The 19,976-nt window shown below is 41.4% G+C and overlaps 5 non-coding genes across 5 annotated transcripts; all 5 read left to right on the plus strand.

Moving 5' to 3' along the window:
* The first annotated feature begins 10,377 nt into the window (after positions 1 to 10,377).
* On the plus strand, positions 10,378 to 10,449 carry trnag-ucc (transfer RNA glycine (anticodon UCC)). Its single transcript has one exon. It is a non-coding gene; the product is annotated as a tRNA-Gly (tRNA).
* Positions 10,450 to 12,459: 2,010 nt separating this feature from the next.
* Positions 12,460 to 12,531, plus strand: trnag-ucc (transfer RNA glycine (anticodon UCC)). The gene has a single exon. It is a non-coding gene; the product is annotated as a tRNA-Gly (tRNA).
* Positions 12,532 to 14,542: 2,011 nt separating this feature from the next.
* On the plus strand, positions 14,543 to 14,614 carry trnag-ucc (transfer RNA glycine (anticodon UCC)). The gene has a single exon. It is a non-coding gene; the product is annotated as a tRNA-Gly (tRNA).
* Positions 14,615 to 16,617: 2,003 nt separating this feature from the next.
* trnag-ucc (transfer RNA glycine (anticodon UCC)) lies at positions 16,618 to 16,689 on the plus strand. The gene has a single exon. It is a non-coding gene; the product is annotated as a tRNA-Gly (tRNA).
* Positions 16,690 to 18,700: 2,011 nt separating this feature from the next.
* Positions 18,701 to 18,772, plus strand: trnag-ucc (transfer RNA glycine (anticodon UCC)). Its single transcript has one exon. It is a non-coding gene; the product is annotated as a tRNA-Gly (tRNA).
* Positions 18,773 to 19,976: the final 1,204 nt, after the last annotated feature.

A 19,976-nucleotide genomic window follows, 5' to 3' on the forward strand; every position in this document is an offset into this window, starting at 1 on the left:
AAGTAAGTATTCTCTGTTACAGACAGGGCAAATAAGTAGTCTCAGTTACGGACACAGCAAGTCAGTAGTCTCAGTTACAGAGATAGCAAGTAAGTAGTCTCAGTCACAGACAGAGCAAGTAAGTAGTCTCAGTTACAGACAGAGCAAGTAAGTAGTCTCAGTTACAGAGATAGAAAGTAAGTAGTCTCAGTTACAGACACAGCAAGTCAGTAGTGTCAGTTACAGAGATAGCAAGTAAGTAGTCTCAGTCACAGACAGAGCAAGTAAATAGTCTCAGTTACAGACAGAGCAAGGATGTAGTCTCAGTTACAGAGATAGAAAGTAAGTAGTCTCAGTTACAGACACAGCAAAAAAAAACAAAAGGTCTTATAAATTGTCATGTAAAAAAAGAATACAGTCAACAGTGGAAGGCTGCAGGACCGTCCTCCACTGGTTGATTGTCCTTCCAGCTACGCTGAAGTTCCTCTCCCTGATGCTACAGCTCGCCGGAATGCAAAGTATACTTCTAGCCAGCCTGGTCAATTTAGGGTATGTACCACTGTGTTCCTTCCACCAGCCCAACAGATCACGTTCGTTTTCCATCGCCAACACAGCAGGTCTCTGTGCTGTGTACTGCTGCACTTCATCATTTGTGTCTATTTCGTCATGAACATTCTCCCATTCAGCAAATGCAGTCACTGCTTTTTTGGCAGCTGTAGGTTCATTATCAACCATTGTCGTTTCCTTCACCGGGACTTCTGTTTTAATGTTGTTGATAAGTCTGCGCACTTCAGAATAAACTACTTCCCTGTCATGGCTGGATAACATTCGTAGCTGATTAAATTTAGGCCAGAGGAACGTTGCTATTTTGTGCTCGTCATTTATTTTAACTTTCTTCAGAAGCCACCGTCTGTGCCGTTCCCTGACAACTGCTTGCATTGGAGTATCTGAAGAATGTGGCATACAGGGACGTTTAAGTTTCTCAAACCACGGAATTACCAGGTTCAATGTAGGATATTGGTCTCCCTCCATTTCCCTCTGAGCTTCATAAAATTGTCGGAGGAAATCCACCAAAAACTGCAAGACATCAGGGGTGATATTTTCCAGCCTGGAGCTTTCCCCATGCTGTTCCAGTTTCTCGTGCAGCTCATGATAAATATCCTGAATTGAATTCAGTGTCAGATACACAGCACTGTACCTCGTTTCTTCTATTGGATTTAAAGTTTTAGAAAACTGTGCAGCAAGACCAGACTGTTTAATATATGTCACCAAGTCTTTGGCATGATGTATAGTTTCTACAACATCCGGAGCTTCAGAAGCGAATTCCTTTGGATCAAGTGAATGTTGAAGGACCGTGTTATATACATGGCACTGACAATCCAGACGTCGACATGGTCTAAGATCAAACACTATGTTGGTGCCTTGATCTGTCACCCAGACGAGTTTATATAAATTTGCTGTGTCGAATCCAAATGTATTCACGAGCAGAATTAAAATCTCCTGACTGATGTTTTTACCAGTTTTGACGTCCTCCAGTGGAAACATTGCTGTTGTTAAAACTTTGGCATGAAGTTTAAAATCTACTGTGATGTAATGACAAGTTATCGACATCTAATGGATTTTATTGTAGTCGTCCGTCCACATGTCAGTTGTCATTCCCACATTTACATCCTTCAGTATGTCAGTAATCTGAGAAATTAGTTCTTTTCTCTTTTCTTTGGCCACATCACGACACCTTCGTGAAACTGTCCTGGATTTGGTAACACACTTGATGCTGATACTTGACCATATGTTGCACCCTCATTGATAAGCTCTTGTGCTAGCTCAACAAACCCTTCACCAGAGACAGTTTGGAAAAATCGAGTATCTTTGCAACAGAAACTCACGCATTTGTCTATAATTTCTGATTTCTTGTGAGTGGGTATGCTTTTTTTTGTCCGTGCAAAGGAAGTTAAGTCTGACCGACTTGGCCCTGCTGTGGGTCGAGTACATCCTTTTACAGTGTGCCGCTGCAAAGATGAATTTCCTGTCTTTTTGCTGTGATACTTTAGTAGAAGTTTGCAAGATTTACATTGTACAAATCCACTTGAACTTTTACTATTGCGGAAAACAACAACATTGACATGTTCCCACACAGAAGATTTACGTTTTCCAGCTCCAGGACTTTCCACTGCTAAACATTCTCCAGTAGACAGCACTTGTTTTACATCCATAGTGTACAGTAATGTAAAATCACCTTTGGACACATGTAGTCGGGTCTAGTCGTGTTTGGGTCAGGCAGCCAGGCGTTAAGTCAGATTTATACTTCCAAGTCCGATTGTTGAAGGGAAAACAAGCAGACACTGTTTAAAATGTGTCCTTAATCTTCTCACCTAGTCATTAAACAATCGCTGCATCGTTAGTGCGGCCTTTTTTTTCTGCTGTTCACTATCCAATAACAATGAACAGTGAGACTCTGGATCTGAACCAGGAACATTAATTACAGTTTGGAGACAGAAAGCAGCAATGATTTTCAATAGTGAGTACTTCTCATTCTGTCTCTCTCACCCTGTCCAGACACTGCCTGAGAAATACCTCTCTCTTCCCCCCGACTCACTCCATGTCCCAGGACCAGTACCTGCTAAAGGCCTGCGACCAGACCCGAACCCGACAGGACCTGACGACATATGTCGGGTTTGGGTCGGTCACTCTTCCGGGTCGAGCTCTTGGGCTCGGGTCTGACAAACACAGCATTAATCGGACTCGAAAGGTTGTTTAAAAAGATGAAGATTGGAGCCACGAAGTCAGTGATTGTTTGGTCATGAGTTAAAAAGAAACCCATGGAGTTGTGTCCAGACAGGTTGTGCCACACTGTACCAGTATCTGTATTGCTTAAACTAAACACAGCAATTGCCCGGAGGCTCAGTAAGTATCATTTTCCATTACCTGGACTCCTGCTTTACAGGTTGAAATACTTGCTGCAAGTTTATTCAGTGAGCAGCTGAGATGCAAAGAGCAGGAATGTTCTGAGTGATTATTACAAAATGATTATAAAATATACAGTATTTATATTAAAAATATAACCTGTTCACTGAAAGGACTCTAGTCTGGAAACACACACATTACCTGACCGAACCACAGTGGACCCGAACCCGACCCGACCATCCCTTCACTTCCCTTCCTGACACCCAACATGCAAGAAGCTGCAGCGCATGCGTGGAGGGCAAAGTGAAGGCACCGGCTCACTGCGCAGACTCAGTTCCAACCCAGACTCCCAGCTCCGGTCAGTTTATTTAAATTTCAATACTGACCAGCAGAGACTGACCGAGTGTGTCCGACCCGAACCCAAACTGGACCCGAGTCCGAAAGCCGGAGCCGCAAGCTGGGACCGAGCCGAGGCGGACACATGTGCTCGGGTCCCGCTCGGGTTGGAGTCGGGTATCCAGGCCTCCAGTGCACATTCCACACAGTCCCCGACTCCCGCTGAACTTCCCCGCTATTCAATGTTAATCTCTGAACACATCTCCAGACTCGCTCCCCAAACCTGGTGTTGCTGCTGGAAGCAGATGTTGTTTGTTCACTTACCCCGGGACCCGGATGTCTCCATTCGCAGCTGATTTAAACAATCTTCCGCTCACTCACTGAATGACGCTCAGAGACAGTGTTGGGGGCAGGGGAGCACATGCGCTCTTCTCCTCATGATGACGTCACAGTGGGCGGTGTTATATCGCGCGTGCGCAGCTCTCTGCAACAAAAATCAATGGGAACTTTCCCCATTTCACCCTCATCAATGTGTGAACAATGAAACTGAACATGGGGTTAGGGTGGAGGGAGTGTGGGGAGGGGTGGAGGGAATCTATAACCTAGAAAGCCGGGAACTGATCCCATTTAGATGTTCAAATTGCCGTCTCTCCCTGCAGGGTGTTTGTTATTATTGAGACCCCCCTCTCAAAACAGTCCGACAGAAACATGGGAGGAAGGAGGGAGTCGGTGTGTTTGCTGGTACCTTGTAGAATTCATTTCAGCCAGCAAAGGTTTGTCTAAGCGGAGTGAAACCCGAGGTCAATGTGAGTAATACCGAATGGCGATCTTCATCGTTTCATTCTAAACAAGAGAGACACGGAGCTGCCGCGATTATTCCGGACACACAAACACAGTGACAATAGAGCCCGTCCCAGAGTTTCAGCTCCACTTTGTTAAATGTCCTCATGTACACAGTCATTGCTGTGAATTTTCAGGGCTCAGTTGCGGATGTCCAGTCCTGTATCCCTTAAACACACGGAGCAAGGAGATCCTCACACGCCATTTTGAAAGATTTATGGACAGGAATTTTTCTAAACTTTGGCTGAGTCGATCATAACCTGCTGTTCAATCATTGTATTATTCAAACAATTAATGAGACATTCTGTTCACTACTTGGGTCTTGAACTCGGTTTGAGCAGATCAACAAGTGAAAGGTTCAGCATTTTTCCAGATATAACAGACAGAGCTGGATAGAGGGACTCAGGGTTGATCCTGCACACACAGGGCAGTTTGAGTGACAGTCACACAGGGACGGGAAATGGTCTCGATTCCGTTGCCTACTCACCCAACAAGGACAGTTCGGGACTGACTAAACATCCAACTCACTATAATTCAGTACTGGAGAAAGACAGAGGCTTGTCCACTCCATCTTTCCTCACTGTATCTGCTACATTATGTGAGGGAAAGTGTTCCAGTATCTCTCACTCTCAGACAGCAACTGACATGTGTTCAGACAGTCAGTGTTAGTCTTTCACTTACCATGAATAGGCGCCTCCCCAAGAACCTGCAAATCCAATATCCCGAAGCAGCTGTTCTACTCAGAACTTGGTCATGGTAGGAGAACCCCAGGAGGACAGGAGAAACACTTCAGAGATGTCCTCAAATCATCCCCCATTTGGGAAGACATTTTATACTTCAGGGATATTTATCAGGAACATGCAAAGGCGAACTCGAGGCAGCGAAGACAGCGAAGGGAGCATCACACCTCCGATGCAGTCATTTACCTGACCCTTCCAGCACCATCTGACTCTGATATGACAGGGTCTGCAGATCATGCATTGGACTTAGCAGCCATTTCAGAACCCATCAAACTGGAGTGGAAAAAAGTCATCCCTGATCGCGAGAGACTGTCTGAGATGGAAGAGAATAAATAGGCCAATATAATGATCAGCAACAATAATGAACTGGATGGGGAGGAGATCGAGAGCAGGGAGATAGAATAGGGAGGGGAAGTGTCCTGTGATGTTTATATAATGTAACACATTGACAGAGATCCTGTTCTATTTGGGTAAAGACTTACTCAAGATAGAAAAATGTAAACTAGTCTCTCGATGACATACTATTATTTCCAAACTCAAACAGGGCCAGATTATGAAGAAATGCTGTATTTCTCACTGAACCACTTTTACCTGTTGGACTCTCTGCAGATTCGCAGGACAAGGCCATTCCGATATATTTTCAATCACTAAGAGATTCATTTTGATGACATTAAGCAGAGACTATCAGATGTTTAACTTTCATCCCTCAAACACTCGGATTCACTTTTACACTTCGACGAGATCCGTTTGGACAGTGTAGGAGCCGCCCCCTCACCCCTTCCTCCGCTTTATTCCGTCCATCTTCCAATCTCAGTGTCACACACGTTACCATTAATTTGCTTTTGATCAATACAATTCAAAGGTTTGCAGAGACAATCATTGAAATAATGATGACAGTGATTTGTACAAAATATCCCATATCCACCCTATCACCATGATTACAACCAGGCAGAACCAGGGGAAGGAAAAATCTGGTAACAAAGACCATTATTTTTGACAACAGTGGTGAGTTAATAAAGGACAACCAGTACGGATTTGCTCAGGGCAAATCATGTGCGACTAACATGATTGAATTCTTGTGGTTGAAGTTACTGAAGGTAGTACAGTAATTATTGGATATATGCTCTTCCAAAGGCATTCAATCAAGTAGTGAATAACAGACTTACATGGAGAATAGAAATGCATGTTAAAATTGACACTGGTATCCTGAGATGGTAGTTGGTTAAAGGATAGGAGGCTATTCCGTGACCGTGTCTTATTTACACCTTCTCCTTTGTTATCTCTTGCCCCACCCCCGCTTTACTTGCTTATAACCTTTTACAATTCAAATATTTGCTCGTTCTGAAGTAGGGTCACCGACCTGAAATGTTAACTCTGCTTCTCTCTCCACAGATGCTGCCAGACCTGCTGAGTTTTTCCAGCATTTCTTGTTTTTATTTCAGATTTCCAGCATCCGCAGTATTTTGCTTTTATTTTAGAGTTTAGTCGTGAACTGATACTTTTTACTTACTGGGGCAGAACTATGCAGTGGACTGACGCAGAAAACTGTGCGAAGAACAATGTTTTTATCGGGCCCACAATGTCGACGTTTGAGGAGGACAAAATACATAGCAATGTATGCAAATAGTAAAGAGCTGTAAGTTTCAGGTAGATGTTACCTGAACAGAAATGAGACAGAGAATACCCAAGCCATCGCACCTTTAGATTCATGACCAAGATAGACCTACAAGTTACAAACTCAAGTTATGTGACCAAGTCAGAGAGTTTATTAGGTTTAACTAAGATGCACAAAGTTAATACTTAACAAGGCAATAGATATTCAGTAAAACACAACACCCATTATTGTTTCTGTGCTTGCTGCGGCACGGACTTCTCTCCTTCTTCTTCCTTTGCTGTGTTTTCTTGACTGTGTTCTACCTTCTCCTTCTAAGCGCTAACGATCTTCTATTGACCCCTCTCATTGCACAAACTGACAGATACAGAGTAAAATCAACCTTCACATACCAGGAACTGATAGATACAGAGTAAAATCAACGTGTACACACCAGAAACTGACAGGTACAGAGTAAAATCAGCATTCACATCCCAGGAACTGACAGGTACAGTGTAAAATCAACATTCACATACCAGGAACTGACAGGTACAGAGTAAAATCAACATTCACATACCAGGAACTGACAGGTGCAGAGCAAAATCAACATTCACATACCAGGAACTGACAGGTACAGAGTAAAATCAACATTCACATACCAGTAACTGACAGGTGCAGAGCAAAATCAACATTCACATACCAGGAATTGACAGGTGCAGAGTAAAATCAACATTCACATACCAGGAACTGACAGGTACAGAGCAAAATCAACATTCACATGCTAGGAACTGAAAGGTGCAGAGTAAAATCAACATTCACATACCAGGAATTGACAGGTACAGAGTAAAACCAACATTCACATACCAGGAACTGACAGGTGCAGAGTAAAATCAACATTCACATACCAGGAACTGAAAGGTGCAGAGCAAAATCAACATTCACATGCTAGGAACTGACAGGTGCAGAGTAAAATCAACATTCACATACTAGGAACTGACAGGTGCAGAGTAAAGTTAACAGTCACATACCAGGAATTGACAGGCACAGAGTAAAACCAACATTCACACACCAGGAATTGACAGGTACAGAGCAAAATCAACATTCACATACCAGGAACTGACAGGTGCAGAGCAAAATCAACAGTCACAGACCAGGAATTGACAGGTGCAGAGGAAAATCAACATTTACATACCAGGAACTAACAGGAACAGAGTAAAATCAACATTCACATACCAGGAACTGACAGGTGCAGAGTAAAATCAACATTCACATACCAGGAACTGACAGGTGCAGAGTAAAATCAACATACACATACCAGGAACTGACAGGTGCAGAGTAAAATCAACATTCACATACCAGGAACTGACAGGTGCAGAGTAAAATCAACATTCACATACCAGGAACTGACAGGTGCAGAGTAAAATCAACATTCACATACCAGGAACTGACAGGTGCAGAGTAAAATCAACATACACATACCAGGAACTGACAGGTGCAGAGTAAAATCAACATTCACATACCAGGAACTGACAACTGCAGAGCAAAATCAACAGTCACATACCAGGAATTGACAGGTGCAGAGTAAAATCAACATTCACATACCAGGAACTGACAGGTACAGAGTAAAATCAACATTCACATACCAAAAACTGACAGGTGCAGAGTAAAATCAACATTGACATACCAGGAACTGACAGGTGCAGAGTAAAATCAACATTCACATACCAGAAACTGACAGGTGCAGAGTAAAATCAACATTCACATACCAGGAACTGAAAGGTGCAGAGTAAAGTCAACATACACATACCAGGAACTGACAGGTGCAGAGTAAAATCAACATTCACATACCAGGAACTGACAGGTGCAGAGTAAAATCAACATTCACATACCAGGAACTGACAGGTGCAGAGTAAAATCAACATACACATACCTGGAACTGACAGGTGCAGAGTAAAATCAACATTCACATACCAGGAACTGACAGGTGCAGAGTAAAATCAACATACACATACCAGGAACTGACAACTGCAGAGCAAAATCAACAGTCACATACCAGGAATTGACAGGTGCAGAGTAAAATCAACATTCACATACCAGGAACTGACAGGTACAGAGTAAAATCAACATCCACATACCAAAAACTGACAGGTGCAGAGTAAAATCAACATTGACATACCAGGAACTGACAGGTGCAGAGTAAAATCAACATTCACATACCAGGAACTGACAGGTGCAGAGTAAAATCAACATTCACATACCAGGAACTGAAAGGTGCAGAGTAAAATCAACATACACATACCAGGAACTAACAGGTGCAGAGTAAAATCAACATTCACATACCAGGAACTGACAGGTGCAGAGTAAAATCAACATTCACATACCAGGAATTGACTGGTGCAGAGGAAAATCAACATTCACATGCCATGAACTGACAGGTACAATACAGATCGTTGGCCGGTAGTTATTTTAAGGCAGGGAATTAACAAGTGATGCAATGATCGAACCGATATATTAACGTTCCTGTCGGAGATCTCGAAGTTACCTTTAGCTGAAATGTGAGCAGTTGGTATTCAAATAACTGCAGTAAATCGATTCTTTCAGAGAGGCTGTCAGTGGATGTTAAAAGAGCCGATGTGCTTGGTGCTTTATTTTTGTACATTGTGGAGATCTGCAAGGAGCTGTTGTGCTTGGTCACCGCAATGTCCAATCGCAGGTCAAATTTATGTTGCAGTATTTTACAAAGGAAAAAAATGTCAAAGCCATTACAGAATAGAAGTTGATAAAATATTCTCATCATCCAATCAGATTCATTCTCCTGCTTGATCGGCGTCGCCCTGCAGCAAGTTTGTTTCCTTCAAGTGTTTCTCCAATTTCCTTTTGAAATCATTGATTGTCTCTGCTTCCACCACACTTGTGGACATACATTGCAGTTGCAATGTAGCAGGTAAAGCAAAAAGTGCTTCCTCACATTTCCATGCAAATCTTTCCCAAAACCATCAATCTGTGTCTCCTAGTCCTTGTACCATCAACTAATTGGAAGAGGTTCTCCTTGTCTTACTTACCTACACCTGTATCAAATTTCCCCTCAATCCACATTGCTGTAAGGAGAACAACCACTTACTTAGATAACACAATCCAGAGCCATCTATCCAAGCTTTTCAATAACAAAAGAATAGTAGTGTTGTAAGTAGCATAGATAGGAGCATCGTCATCACACTTAGACAGGGGTCAACAGAAGATCGTTGGTACTTCAAAGGAGAAGGTAGAATACAGTCAAGAAAACACAGCAAGGGATGAAGAAGGAGAGAAGTCCGTGCCGCAGCAAGCACAGAAACAAGAACGGGTGTTGTGTGTTGCTGCATATCTATTACCATTGTTAAGTATTAACTTTGTAGATCTTAGTTAAGTCTAATAAACTCTCTGACTTGGTCACATAACTTGAGTTTGTACCTTGTAGGTCTATCTTGGTCAGGAATCTAAAGATGAGACGGGTTGGGTATTCTCTGTCTCACCTCTGTTCAGGTAACATCTACCTGAAACTGACAGCTCTTTACTATATGCATACATTGCTATGTATTTTGTCCTCCTCAAACTTCGAAATTGTGGGCCCGTTAAAAACATTTTTCTCCGTACAGTTTTCTGCGTCACCTCACTGCATAGTTCTGCCCAGTAAGCAAAAAGGATCAGTTCACTACGAAACTCTAAAAGAAAAGCAAAATGCTGCGGATGCTGGAAATCTGAAATAAAAACAAGAAATGCTGGAAATACTCAGCAGGTATGGCAGCATCTGTGGAGAGAGAAGCAGAGTTAACGTTTCAGGTGAGTGTCCTTTGATCAGAATATTTGCAGCACTGTCTGTTTTTATTTCAGATTTCCAGCATTCACAGTATTGTGTTTTTATTAACATGAACGGATTGCTCAGCTGCAAGTTGAAATCATTGTACAACATTCTATTAATCAAAACGCCGGAGTGATGCAGCGCAGTAAGCGATGGTGGTATAGTGGTGAGCATAGCTGCCTTCCAAGCAGTTGGCCCGGGTTCGATTCCCGGCCATCGCAATCTTAAATTGCAGGTTTGCTTTCTGTTGCAGTATTTTGCAAAGGAAAAAATTTCAAAGCCTTGACAGAATTGAAGTTGATAAAATATTCTCATCATCCAATCAGATTCATTCTCCTGCTTGATCAGCGTCGCCTTGGAGCAAGTTTGCTTCCTTCAAGTGTTTCTCCAATTTCCTATTGAAATCATTGATTGTCTCTGCTTCCACCACACTTGTGGACAGACAGTTGCAGCCGGTATAACAAAACGTGCTTCCTCACATTTCCCTGCATCTCTTTCCCAAAACCATCAATCTGTGTCTCCTAGTCCTTGTACCATCAACTAATGGGAACAGGTTCTCCTTGTCTAACTTACCTACACCTGTATCAAATTTCCCCTCAATCCACATTGCTGCAAGGAGAACAACCACTTACTTAGATAACACAATCCAGAGCCATCTATCCAAGCTTTTCAATAACAAAAGAATTGTTGTGTTGGAAGTAGTATAGATAGGAGCATAACATCAAGAGACTTTGATAGATCAACTGATTGTCTCTGCCCAACGCACCAGATTTTCTGTATCACCTGAACACTGCTCACCGCTGTGTAAAGTTTAGAGTATTTTCATGGCTTACATTTATGCAAGAACTGCAATGTCAAGGTTGGATTGTAAAGCATGACGGTCATCTTCACTGAACTACGTCAAAATGTCATGTTGAGAGTGGTGTCAGTGTGGAAGATGCACGTAGCCATAGGAAAAAAAGGCAAGTCATGTAGCTGGAGGGGGATCCACAATGTGGGGGCGATGGACCGTGACATATTTTACGTTTGTGACAAATAAGAACAACTAAAATAATAGGATTAATGATATGCTTTGTACATCAATATATTGAAGTCTGTTTGATCTGTTGCTTGCTTTATTATGAAATTTGTTTTCAAGGCTATACTTTGTTTAAACCTTTGTGTGAGAACAATGGGACAGACACCAGCACTCCTTGCAGGGAGAGAGAAGAGATAAAGGCAGAATTAAAGAAAAAAATGTCTGGGATCAGCAAGAATGTAAACTTTAGGATCTTTGCTAAAATAGAAAGAATCGGGAAGCATCTGTAATGTGTGTAGATTCAACTATTAACTAACTAGTGTCAAACAATGGTGTCAACCTGGACCAATTAGGACACTTAGAACAATTCAAAACATATATGGTAACATCCTTGCACCACAAAAAGGATAAAAGAAAGGATGGTGCAGGACATCGTCATCACACTTAGACAGGGGTCAACAGAAGATCGTTGGTACTTAAAAGGAGAAGATAGAATACAGTCAAGAAAACACAGCAAGGGATGAAGAAGGAGAGAAGTCCGTGCCGCAGCAAGCACAGAAACAAGAACGGGTGTTGTGTGTTGCTGCATATCTATTACCATTGTTAAGTATTAACTTTGTACATCTTAGTTAAGCCTAATAAACTCTCTGACTTGGTCACATAACTTGAGTTTGTACCTTGTAGGTCTATCTTGGTCAGGAATCTAAAGGTGAGACGGGTTGGGTATTCTCTGTCTCACCTCTGTTCAGGTAACATCTACCTGAAACTTACAGCTCTTTACTATATGCATACATTGCTATGTATTTTGTCCTCCTCAAACTTCGGAATTGTGGGCCCGTTAAAAACATTGTTCTCCGTACAGTTTTCTGTGTCACCTCACTGCATAGTTCTGCCCAGTAAGTAAAAAGGATCAGTTCACTACGAAACTCTAAATCAAAAGCAAAATGCTGCGGATGCTGGAAATCTGAAATAAATACAAGAATTGCTGGAAATACTCAGCAGGTCTGGCAGCATCTGTGTAGAGAGAAACGAGTTAACGTTTCAGGTGAGTGACCTTTGATCAGAATATTTGCAGCACTGTCTGTTTTTATTTCAGATTTCCAGCATTCACAGTATTGTGTTTTTATTAACATGAACGGATTGCTCAGCTCCAAGTTGAAATCATTGTACAGCATTCTATTAATCAAAACTCCGGAGTGATGTAGCGCAGTAAGCGATGGTGGTATAGTGGTGAGCATAGCTGCCTTCCAAGCAATTGACCCGGGATTGATTCCCGGCCATCGCAATCTTAAATTGCAGGTTTACTTTCTGTTGCAGTATTTTGCAAAGGAAAAAATTTCAAAGCCTTGACAGAATTGAAGTTGATAAAATATTCTCATCATCCAATCAGATTCATTCTCCTGCTTTATCAGCGTCGCCCTGGAGCATGTTTGCTTCCTTCAAGTGTTTCTCCAATTTCCTATTGAAATCATTGATTGTCTCTGCTTCCACCACACTTGTGGGCAGACAGTTGCAGCCGGTATAACAAAAAATGCTTCCTCACATTTTCCTGCATCTCTTTCCCAAAACCATCAATCTGTGTCTCCTAGTCCATGTGCCATCAACTAATGGGAACAGGTTCTCCTTGTCTAACTTACCTACCCTGTATAAAATTTCCCCTCAATCCACATTGCTGTCAGGAGAACAACCACTTACTTAGATAACACAATCCAGAGCCATCTATCCAAGCTTTTCAATAACTGAAGAATAGTTGTGTTGTAAGTAGTCTAGATAGGAGCATAACATCAAGAGACTTTGATAGATCAACTGATTGTCTCTGCCCAACGCCCAGATTTTCTGTATCACCTGAACACTGCTCACCGCTGTGTAAAGTTTAGAGTATTTTCATGGCTTACATTTGTGCAAGAACTGCAATGTCAAGGTTGGATTGTAAAGCATGACGGTCATCTTCACTGGACTACGTCAAAATGTCATGTCGAGAGTGGTGTCAGTGTGGAATATGCACGTAGCCATAGGAAAAAAAAAGGCAAGTCATGTAGCTGGAGGGGGATCCACAATGTGGGGGCGATGGACCGTGACATATTTTACGTTTGTGACAAATAAGAACAACTAAAATAATAGGATTAATGATATGCTTTGTGCTTAAATATATTGAAGTCTGTTTGATCTGTTGCTTGCTTTATTATGAAATTTGTTTTCAAGGCTATACTTTGTTTAAACCTTTGTGTGAGAGCAATGGGAGAGACACCAGTACTCCTTGCAGGGAGAGAGAAGATATAAAGGCATAATTAAAGAAAAAAATGTCTGGGATCAGCAAGACTGTAACCTTTAGGATCTTTGCTAAAATAGAAAGAATCGGGAAGCATCTGTAATGTGTGTAGATTCAACTATTAACTAACTAGTGTCAAACAATGATGTCAACCTGGACCAATTAGGACACTTAGAACAATTCAAAACTAATATGGTAACATCCTTGCACCACAAAAAGGATAAAAGAAAGGGTGTTACAGGACATCGTCATCACACTTAGACAGGGGTCAACAGAAGATCGTTGGTACTTAAAAGGAGAAGATAGAATACAGTCAATAAAACACAGCAAGGGATGAAGAAGGAGAGAAGTCCGTGCCGCAGCAAGCACAGAAACAAGAACGGGTGTTGTGTGTTGCTGCGCATCTATCACCATTGTTAAGTATTAACTTTGTAGATCTTAGTTAAGCCTAATAAACTCTCTGACTTGGTCACATAACTTGAGTTTGTACCTTGTAGGTCTATCTTGGTCAGGAATCTGAAGGTGAGACGGGTTGGGTATTCTCTGTCTCACCTCTGTTCAGGTAACATCTACCTGAAACTTACAGCTCTTTACTATTTGCATACATTGCTATGTATTTTGTCCTCCTCAAACTTCGAAATTGTGGGCCCGTTAAAAACATTGTTCTCCGGACAGTTTTCTGCGTCACCTCACTGCATAGTTCTGCCCAGTAAGCAAAAAGGATCAGTTCACTACGAAACGCTGAAAGAAAAGCAAAATGCTGCGGATGCTAGAAATCTGAAATAAAAACAAGAAATGCTGGAAATACTCAGCAGGTCTGGCAGCATCTGTGTGGAGAGAAGCAGAGTTAACGTTTCAGGTGAGTGACCTTTGATCAGAATATTTGCAGCACTGTCTGTTTTTATTTCAGATTTCCAGCATTCACAGTATTGTGTTTTTATTAACATGAACGGATTGCTCAGCTCCAAGTTGAAATCATTGTACAGCATTCTACTAATCGAAACGCCGGAGGAATGCAGAACAGTAAGCGATGGTGGTTTAGTGGTGAGCATAGCTGCCTTCCAAGCAGATGGCCCGGGTTCGATTCCTGGCCATCGCAATGTTAAATTGCAGGTTTACTTTCTGTTGCAGTATTTTGCAAAGGAAAAAAATTCAAAGCCTTGACAGAATTGAAGTTGATAAAATATTCTCATCATCCAATCAGATTCATTCTCCTGCTTGATCAGCGTCGCCCTGGAGCAAGTTTGTTTCCTTCAAGTGTTTCTCCAATTTCCTATTGAAATCATTGATTGTCTCTGCTTCCACCACACTTGTGGACAGATAGTTGCAGCAGGTATAACAAAAAGTGCTTCCTCACATTTCCCTGCATCTCTTTCCCAAGACCATCAATCTGTGTCTCCTAGTCCATGTACCATCAAATAATGGGAACAGGTTCTCCTTGTCTGACTTACCTACACCTGTATCAAATTTCCTCTCAATCCACATTGCTGTATGGAGAACAACCACTTACTTAGATAACACAATCAGGAGCCATCTATCCAATCTTTTCAATAACAAAAGAATAGTTGTGTTGTAAGTAGTCTAGATAGGAGCATGACATCAAGAGACTTTGATAGATCAACTGATTGTCTCTGCCCAACGCACCAGATTTTCTGTATCACCTGAACACTGCTCACCGCTGTGTAAAGTTTAGAGTATTTTCATGGCTTACATTTATGCAAGAACTGCAATGTCAAGGTTGGATTGTAAAGCATGACGGTCATCTTCACTGAACTACGTCAAAATGTCATGTTGAGAGTGGTGTCAGTGTGGAAGATGCACGTAGCCATAGGAAAAAAAAGGCAACTCATGTAGCTGAAGGGGGATCCACAATGTGGGGGCGATGGACCGTGACATATTTTACGTTTGTGATAAATAAGAACAACTAAAATAATAGGATTAATAATATGCTTTGCACGTCAATAGAGAGAAGTCTGTTTGATCTGTTGCTTGCTTTATTATGAAATTTATTTTCAGGGCTATACTTTGTTTAAACCTTTGTGTGAGAACAATGGGAGAGACACCTTGCAGGGAGAGAGAAGAGATAAAGGCAGAATTAAAGAAAAAAATGTCTGGGATCAGCAAGAATGTAACCTTTAGGATCTTTGCTAAAATAGAAAGAATCTGGAAGCATCTGTAATGTGTGCAGATTCAACTATTAACTAACTAGTGTCAAACAATGATGTCAACCTGGACCAATTAGGACACTTAGAACAATTCAAAACATATATGGTAACATCCTTGCACCACAAAAAGGATAAAAGAAAGGATGGTGCAGGACATCGTCATCACACTTAGACAGGGGTCAACAGAAGATCGTTGGTACTTGAAAGGAGAAGATAGAATACAGTCAAGAAAACACAGCAAGGGATGAAGAAGGAGAGAAGTCCGTGCCGCAGCAAGCACAGAAACAAGAACGGGTGTTGTGTGTTGCTGCATATCTATTACCATTGTTAAGTATTAACTTTGTACATCTTAGTTAAGCCTAATAAACTCACTGACTTGGTCACATAACTTGAGTTTGTACCTTGTAGGACTATCGTGGTCAGGAATCTAAAGGTGAGACGTGTTGGGTATTCGCTGTCTCACCTCTGTTCAGGTAACATCTACCTGAAACTTACAGCTCTTTACTATATGCATACATTGCTATGTATTTTGTCCTCCTCAAACTTCGAAATTGTGGGCCCGTTAAAAACATTGTTCTCCGTACAGTTTTCTGCGTCACCTCACTGCATAGTTCTGCCCAGGAAGCAAAAAGGATCAGTTCACTACGAAACTCTAAAATAAAAGCAAAATACTGCGGATGCTGGAAATCTGAAATAAAAACAAGAAATGCTGGAAATACTCAGCAGGTCTGGCAGCATCTGTGTAGAGAGAAGCAGAGTAAACGTTTCAGGTGAGTGACCTTTGATCAGAATATTTGCAGCACTGTCTGTTTTTATTTCAGATTTCCAGCATTCACAGTATTGTGTTTTCTGAACATAAACGGACTGCTCAGCTGCAAGTTGAAATAATTTTACAGCATTCTATTAATCGAAACGCCGGAGAGATGCAGAACAGTAAGCGATGGTGGTATAGTGGTGAGCACAGCTGCCTTCCACGCAGTTGGCCCGGGTTCGATTCCCGGCCATCGCAATCTTAAATTGCAGGTTTACTTTATGTTGCAGTATTTTACAAACGAAAAAGTTTCAAAGCCTTGACAGAATTGAAGTTGATAAAATATTCTCATCATCCAATCAGATTCATTCTCCTGCTTGATCAGCGTCGCCCTGGAGCAAGTTTGTTTCCTTCAAGTGTTTCTCCAATTTCCTATTGAAATCGTTGATTGACTCTGCTTCCACCACACTTGTGGACAGACAGTTGCAGCAGGTATAACAAAAAGTGCTTCCTCACATTTCCCTGCATCTCTTTCCCAAAACCATCAATCTGTGTCTCCTAGTCCTTGTACCATCAACTAATGGGAACAGGTTCTCCTTGTCTGACTTACCTACACCTGTATCAAATTTCCCCTCAATCCACATTGCTGGAAGGAGAACAACCACTTACTTAGATAACACAATCCAGAGCCATCTACACAAGCTTTTCAATAACAAAAGAATTGTTGTGTTGGAAGTAGTATAGATAGGAGCATAACATCAAGAGACTTTGATAGATCAACTTATTGTCTCTGCCCAACGCACCAGATTTTCTGTATCACCTGAACACTGCTCACCGCTGTGTAAAGTTTAGAGTATTTTCATGGCTTACATTTATGCAAGAACTGCAATGTCAAGGTTGGATTGTAAAGCATGACGGTCATCTTCACTGAACTACGTCAAAATGTCATGTTGAGAGTGGTGTCAGTGTGGAAGATGCACGTAGCCAGAGGAAAAAAAAGGCAAGTCATGTAGCTGGAGGGGGATCCACAATGTGGGGGCGATGGACCGTGACATATTTTACGTTTGTGACAAGTAAGAACTACTAAAATAATAGGATTAATGATATGCTTTGGACATCAATAGATTGAAGTCTGTTTGATCTGTTGCTTGCTTTATTATGAAATTTGTTTTCAAGGCTATACTTTGTTTAAACCTTTGTGTGAGAACAATGGGACAGACACCAGCACTCCTTGCAGGGAGAGAGAAGAGATAAAGGCAGAATTAAAGAAAAAAATGTCTGGGATCAGCAAGAATGTAACCTTTAGGATCTTTGCTAAAATAGAAAGAATCTGGAAGCATCTGTAATGTGTGTAGATTCAACTATTAACTAACTAGTGTCAAACAATGATGTCAACCTGGACCAATTAGGACACTTAGAACAATTCAAAACATATATGGTAACATCCTTGCACCACAAAAAGGATAAAAGAAAGGATGGTGCAGGACATCGTCATCACACTTAGACAGGGGTCAACAGAAGATCGTTGGTACTTAAAAGGAGAAGATAGAATACAGTCAAGAAAACACAGCAAGGGATGAAGAAGGAGAGAAGTCCGTGCCGCAGCAAGCACAGAAACAAGAACGGGTGTTGTGTGTTGCTGCATATCTATTACCATTGTTAAGTATTAACTTTGTACATCTTAGTTAAGCCTAATAAACTCACTGACTTGGTCACATAACTTGAGTTTGTACCTTGTAGGACTATCGTGGTCAGGAATCTAAAGGTGAGACGTGTTGGGTATTCGCTGTCTCACCTCTGTTCAGGTAACATCTACCTGAAACTTACAGCTCTTTACTATATGCATACATTGCTATGTATTTTGTCCTCCTCAAACTTCGAAATTGTGGGCCCGTTAAAAACATTGTTCTCCGTACAGTTTTCTGCGTCACCTCACTGCATAGTTCTGCCCAGGAAGCAAAAAGGATCAGTTCACTACGAAACTCTAAAATAAAAGCAAAATACTGCGGATGCTGGAAATCTGAAATAAAAACAAGAAATGCTGGAAATACTCAGCAGGTCTGGCAGCATCTGTGTAGAGAGAAGCAGAGTAAACGTTTCAGGTGAGTGACCTTTGATCAGAATATTTGCAGCACTGTCTGTTTTTATTTCAGATTTCCAGCATTCACAGTATTGTGTTTTCTGAACATAAACGGACTGCTCAGCTGCAAGTTGAAATAATTGTACAGCATTCTATTAATCGAAACGCCGAAGGGATGCAGAACAGTAAGCGATGGTGGTATAGTGGTGAGCATAGCTGCTTTCCAAGCAGTTGGCCCGGGTTCGATTCCCGGCCATCGCAATCTTAAATTGCAGGTTTACTTTATGTTGCAGTATTTTACAAACGAAAAAGTTTCAAAGCCTTGACAGAATTGAAGTTGATAAAATATTCTCATCATCCAATCAGATTCATTCTCCTGCTTGATCAGCGTCGCCCTGGAGCAAGTTTGTTTCCTTCAAGTGTTTCTCCAATTTCCTATTGAAATCGTTGATTGACTCTGCTTCCACCACACTTGTGGACAGACAGTTGCAGCAGGTATAACAAAAAGTGCTTCCTCACATTTCCCTGCATCTCTTTCCCAAAACCATCAATCTGTGTCTCCTAGTCCTTGTACCATCAACTAATGGGAACAGGTTCTCCTTGTCTGACTTACCTACACCTGTATCAAATTTCCCCTCAATCCACATTGCTGGAAGGAGAACAACCACTTACTTAGATAACACAATCCAGAGCCATCTACACAAGCTTTTCAATAACAAAAGAATTGTTGTGTTGGAAGTAGTATAGATAGGAGCATTACATCAAGAGACTTTGATAGATCAACTTATTGTCTCTGCCCAACGCACCAGATTTTCTGTATCACCTGAACACTGCTCACCGCTGTGTAAAGTTTAGAGTATTTTCATGGCTTACATTTATGCAAGAACTGCAATGTCAAGGTTGGATTGTAAAGCATGACGGTCATCTTCACTGAACTACGTCAAAATGTCATGTTGAGAGTGGTGTCAGTGTGGAAGATGCACGTAGCCAGAGGAAAAAAAAGGCAAGTCATGTAGCTGGAGGGGGATCCACAATGTGGGGGCGATGGACCGTGACATATTTTACGTTTGTGACAAGTAAGAACTACTAAAATAATAGGATTAATGATATGCTTTGGACATCAATAGATTGAAGTCTGTTTGATCTGTTGCTTGCTTTATTATGAAATTTGTTTTCAAGGCTATACTTTGTTTAAACCTTTGTGTGAGAACAATGGGACAGACACCAGCACTCCTTGCAGGGAGAGAGAAGAGATAAAGGCAGAATTAAAGAAATAAATGTCTGGGATCCTAAAGAATGTAAACTTTAGGATCTTTGCTAAAATAGAAAGAATCGGGAAGCATCTGTAATGTCGGTAGATTCAACTTATAACTAACTAGTGTCAAACAATGATGTCAACCTGGACCAATTAGAACACTTAGAACAATTCAAAACTAATATGGTAACATCCTTGCACCACAAAAAG

Source organism: Heterodontus francisci, unplaced genomic scaffold (genome assembly GCF_036365525.1).
Source record: "Heterodontus francisci isolate sHetFra1 unplaced genomic scaffold, sHetFra1.hap1 HAP1_SCAFFOLD_53, whole genome shotgun sequence".
In the NCBI taxonomy this organism is placed as follows: domain Eukaryota; kingdom Metazoa; phylum Chordata; class Chondrichthyes; order Heterodontiformes; family Heterodontidae; genus Heterodontus; species Heterodontus francisci.